Source organism: Saccopteryx leptura, chromosome 1 (genome assembly GCF_036850995.1).
Source record: "Saccopteryx leptura isolate mSacLep1 chromosome 1, mSacLep1_pri_phased_curated, whole genome shotgun sequence".
Lineage (NCBI taxonomy): Eukaryota > Metazoa > Chordata > Mammalia > Chiroptera > Emballonuridae > Saccopteryx > Saccopteryx leptura.
Genome location: NC_089503.1, coordinates 133,495,232 through 133,501,386, shown reverse-complemented (window position 1 = coordinate 133,501,386; position 6,155 = coordinate 133,495,232).

Sequence of the window (6,155 nt, the reverse complement as noted above, 5' to 3'; positions counted from 1 at the left end):
AGACCTGTCACTTTGTCTATAAGGGGTCCATAAATTTTCTGTGTTAGGGAGACAACTTCCCACTGGCAGCACTCTGTGCAAAAGCTTGTGCACTGTGCACTGGGAGTCCCCGCAAGAGGGCGGGCTGAGTGTCGGCCAGGGCCAGGCTCTTGCTCTCAAGGTGGATAAACTAAGTTCCCACGTTCAAAATGCTCCAGACATTTCAGCTCAGTGCAGGGCTGTCAGAGATGTGAGAGACCCTGTGGGCCCAAAGGGAAGGCACCTGCCAGAGGATGGGAGGCTTCCTGGAGCAGGTGACACTGGGGTAAGAGCTTGTAGGCAAGGACAGAGAGGGTGAGCTTGCAGGCAAGGACAGAGAGAAGAAAGATGTCCTTGTGATTGTAAATTGTTGGGGACTAAAAAGCCAACAGGGTTTTTGCAGTTTAGATTTTTGGGGGACAGAGGTGCGGGGAACTGGCTGTAAGCTGACAGTTTGCCCATCCCTCCACCTCGCTTGCTTGATTAGGTTGCAAAAGGCTGTTAAGCTGTGGTGCTGGGTTGTTTGTACTCATTCTATCCCCCATGTTTCCTGGAAAGACTAGAGGCAAGTTTCTTCTATCCTTTGTTTTGTGTGAAGTTAAGATGTTATCTGCACTTGAGTTTTCTGCACTTGGTAAAATTCCTGGGTTGCCTTGGAAATATGATCAGAGATCTCATTGATTTGCTAATGGCCTCACTTTGCCCTATAAATAAAGCAAGAAACGGGCATGAAGCGTGCTCTCTTTTTGCTAGCAGCAATTGCAAAGCCCTCTGACCCCATCCTTTATTTCTTTAAGCCTATTTTCTTAATCCCCACTCAGGATCTGGAATTACTAGCTGTGCTGGTTTGGGGCAGTAAACATTTCATTCATTTTCTATACTGTTTGACTGGCAGAAGACATGACTGTGGTCCTGGTCTTGTGTTTCCAAATGCCTAAAGGGAAGTCACACAATCTCAGTGGCCAAATCTTTTTTCCACAAGCCTGTGGTGCTACCATATGCTTCCCCAGCCCTCTGTGAACTTGGGGCTGCTTCCAGGCTGTGACTCCCCCTTCCTTGGTCTGTGTTCCCATCAGTCTGATATTCATCACCCTCCTGAAATTCTTCAGGCTAAATGGTCAACATTGTGAGGTAGTGAAGATGCATAAATAAACAATACTGTAATCTTGCTATACAGTGTGTCCGTAAAGTCATGGTGCACTTTTGACAGGTCACAGGAAAGCAACAAAAGATGATAGAAATGTGAAATCTGTACCAAATAAAAGGAAAACTCTCCCAGTTTCATACCTATTCAGTGCAGTTCAATGTGGGCTCACACACAGATTTTTTAGGGCTCCTTAGGTAGCTATCCCATATACCCTCTACAGACTCGTCACTGACTGATGGCCTACCAGAATGGGGTTTCTCCACGAAACTGCCGGTTTCCTTCAACTGCTTATCCTACCAAGTAATGTTATTCCTATGTGGTGGCGCTTCGTTATAAACGCGCCAATATTCACATTGCACTTTGGTCACGGATTTGAATTTAGTGAGCCACAAAACACACTGAACTTTCCTCTGTACTTTCCACATCTGGACTGGCATGGCCGTGGGCTGCTCCGCTGTATACACGGTGTTACATCATCATCTGCGCGTGCGCACATGCTGCCACATCATCCTACAGAAACTGGGAGGGTTTTCCTTTTATTTGGTGCAGATTTCACATTTCTATCATCTTTTGTTGCTCAACTGTGACCAGTCAAAAGTGCACCATGACTTTACGGACACACTGTATTTACTGAATTGTCCAGCCATCATATCAAACATTGGAGTTGAGGTGGACCTTCGCCTCTGTCCCTCCAGTAGTTTCTGAGAAATGCCCACAGGGCTGCGGCAGTGCAGAGTCTTCTCCCGTCTTTCCGGTGGGAAGTCGCCCCTGACTTCCACACGAGGGTCTTAATACCACAAAGAGAAGCCTTAATGGCCATAGTTACCTTCTCTTTCTACACATGTAAGAAACTTGTTTAATCTGCACTTAGGTTGTGGTAAAGCTAACACGACAGGGGCCTCCTTCCCCAGGCCAGTCATGGGGAATTGCTGGGTAGGTATGTGCACGCAGGGACACACACACACACAGACACACACACACACACACACACACACACAGACACACACACACACACACACACACTTTTCTTTCATATTATGCCCTGGGCTTCCTTTTATCTAGGAGCTCCACTTAGGAATCCACCCTAAAGAAACCATGAATTACAAAGACAAGAAAAACAGGGAAGCAATCTAAATAAGGGGACCAACTAAATAAATAACAGTATATTCAAATGATGGATGTTGTAAATTCCAAGGAATTTTAATGACATAGGAAAATATTCCCTAGACAATGTTAGGAGAAAAACCTTCAGGACCCACATACGTATCTTGTAATCGTAACTTTTACTTTTCTATAGCTTCCAAGTTTGTTTTTTTTTTACAGTGAACACGCACAACTTACACACAAATAAAAAAAGTTATTTTAAAAAGCGGGTTGACTTTCCCTTCCAGCTGGAAGCCAAGCTGGAGTAAATAGGGCCAGATGTACTGCCTCACTGAGACAAGTGAGAACAGGAATAATACAGGAAGCAATGGCTCTGGAGACACTGGACATCAAGTCACCTAGACAGTGACCCCTGAGAGATGGGGAACAAGTTGACAAGTATCCTAGAATTTGTAAGGCGTGCAGAAGAAGCACCTGTTGTGAAGCTCTTAGCTGGTGTGACACCACTGGGAGGCAGAGTGTGATAAACTAAAGTGTGCATCACAAACCCTAAAGTGACTGTGAAAACATAACAAACACACAGACAATAACAGACAAACCCAACAAAGGAGATTAAATGGAATCATAAAAAAGTACTCAGGCCTTCCAGTCAAGATGGCGGCAAGTGGTACTCGAATCCTCCCACAACCACATCAAAATTACAACCAAACGACAGAACAACCATCATTCAGAACCACCTGAAATATAGCTGGATAGAAGTCCTGAAAATAGGGGTTTAAAGAAGAATCCACATCTAGACTGGGAGGAGGGGCAGAGACCCAGGATGTGCTTGTCCTGCACTCACATGTGGTGGTTTAAAACTGGGAGGGTTATGCTGGCTGCAGAGGTACCCCTGAGGAGCGAGGGGTCCCAGCCCCAACCAGACCTCCCAGCCCAGGGTTCCAAAGCCAGCAAGAGAAGTTCCTATAACTTCTGGCTGTAAAAACCAGCAGGGATTGAGGCTGAGGGAGATGGAAGGCTGCTGGAACCCCAGGTGTTCCTTGTAAAGGGCCCACACACGGACTTACTCAGACTCACTCAGTCTGAAATCCAGCCCTGGGGCAGCAGCTCAAAAGGCTCCAGAGACATACTGGGTCTGTCATGCATCAGGGCGAGAGCTGGGGAGGGGCAGCTTTCTGCCAGACAAAAGTGCTGGCAGTGGCCATTGTTCCTTTTCAGATGCCCTCGCCCCCAGCAGAGTCAGAAGATGGGCACCATGTCTGAGTCTTCATCAACCTGGCTCTCACTGTTGAGCCCACCCTGGTGATTCCCTGAGGCCCCACTCCACCCAACTTGCAGGCCCATCCAAGCCATTTCCAGTGGCTTTTCCATACAAATGGACTCTCTTGCCTCATGCTTCGACTTTCCTAAAATCTCTTTAACAAGCAACAACATCTGGCCTTTGGGTACCCCATGCCTCTTGCTAAGTAGCCTCAAGCCCAGCACTAGTGGCAGCTGGTCTTGGTTTGCAGCTTGGCATCTCCTGGGCACTGCCAAGCCCAGCACAAGTAGCAACTTGTTCTATAGCTCATGTCGGGTGGCCCCAGGCAAGGCATGGGTGGTGGATGACCCTGCAATTCCCACAAGGCCCCAGAACCAGAGCACCCAGTGGACAACTTCAGACCATGCTGAATTAAAACCCTGAGACCTCCACAAGTGACACACTCAAGGGGTGGAAACAGTGGTGGGATTCAGCGGTCCATACAGAACCAATACCTAATATTTTGTTGATTTTGGTGAACTGGTTGTTAAAATGGCACTTATAATCAGGGTTCTCTCTAAGGTGGGCGCCTGGGCAGCCACCAAATGTAGAAATCACAAATTTGCATTCCTTACTCTTTTTTAACAACAACGTATTCTAAGCGCCCGGGGTAATGTTCATTCCGTCCACACAGCTAATGATGCTCGGATAAAATTGAAGAAAATTGCAAGTGAGGACGCCAATCAAAAAGCAATATGGAAATATCTTAAATAACAGTTTTATTGTTTTTTTTTTGTCAGGAATTACTTAATATTTTTTCATTAATATTTTAAAACTTTCTTATAACATAATCTTGTTTTGTGTATCTCTTTTATTGTTCTTATTTAAGTATTAAATGCATGAAATAATAAACTACCTTACAGATATCTTTTTTTAATACTTAAAATAGTCATTAGGGCAGAGAACTGATAAATTATTTGAATCCCACCACTGGGTGGAAACCCAGTGATACCACAGTCCCGCTGAAACAAGTTCTGTTCTGTGGGTCGACTCCTGCACAACAGTGCCTCTGCTATAGTTTTTGCAGCCAACTGGCCTGGGGCCAATGCCACCCCATGACACCAACAGCAACCAAGGCTCAACTACAACAGGCAGTGCACACAGCCCACACAGGGGCACACCTGGAGTACCCAACTTCATGGCTGGGGAGGCTGTGCCACTGGGCCCTACAGGACATGTACTACACAAGGTCAATCTGCCAAGTCTGGGAGACATAGCGGTTCTACTTAATCCATAGAGGCAAACATAGGGAAGAAACCAAAATACAGGGCCAAAGAAACATGTCCCATATAAAGGAATTGGAGAAATCACCAGAAAAAGAACCAAATGAAATGGAGACAAGCAAACTACCAGATACAGAGTTCAAAACAATGGTTTCTAAGGATTCTCAAGGAGCTTAGAACTTCAACAGCATGAAAAAGGACATAGAAACCATAAAAAATAATTTTTCAGAAATGAAGGATACACTAACTGACATGAAGAATTTACAGAAAATCAACAATAGTGTAGATGAAGCCAAGAATCAAATTAGTGATTTGAAATATAAGGAAGCAAAAATTACCCAATCAGAACAGCAGCAGCACCTCTAGGACAACTTCAAAGATACCAACATTCACATCATGGGGGTGCCAGAGAAGAGAGAGAGCAAGAAATGGAAAACCTGCCTTACCAGGTGGTGGCACAGTGGATAGAGTATTGGGCTGGGATACAGAGAACCTGGGTTGGAAATCTCGAGGTTGCCGGCTGAAGCACGGGATCATCCGGCTTAAATGCAGGCTCACCAGCTTGAGCGCAGGGTTGCCGGCTTGAGAGTGGGATCATAGACATGACCCCATGGTCGCTGACTTGAGCCCTAAGGTTTCTGGCTTGAAGCCCAAGCTTGCTGGCTTCAGCCCAAGGTCACTGGCTATAGAAATCTATGTACTCTTATTGATCAATGTCAGTCACTTTTATCTGAGCATCATTTAGGAAATTTAATTTCCTAAATAAAAAAAAGTGAAACTAAAAAAAACCCTATTATACTTATGAGCAATAAAATAGCAATAAATACATATCTATCAATAATTGAATCTAAAAATACACCAAAAATAAATGAACAAGCAGAATAGAAACAGGCTCATAGATAGAGAACATTTTGATAGTTTTAGATGGAAGGGGGGCTGGAGGGATGGGTGAAAAAGGTAAAAGGATTAAAAATATAAATTGGTTGTTACAGAATAGTTGTGGGGATATAAAACACAGCATAGGGAATATAGTCAATAATATTCTAATAACTATATATGGTGTCAGATGGCTATGAGATTTATCAGGATGAACACTTAGTAAGTTATAGAATGTCTAACACTGGATGTACACCTGAAACTAATATAATATTGTATGTAACTGAAAAATAAAAATGATTTTTAAAAAATTACTCAGTCAGAATCTCCCTCCTGCACTTCTCTGGTGGGGTTCTCTCTGCTCTGCTTGCTATACTCTGACCTCTTACCCTAATTCTGATGAAGTAAAAAGAGTCACCTGTGAGAAGAAGCCAACCAAGCACATACATTCCCAAGGTAAATGAAAGTGACCAGGGCAATAAAGTTG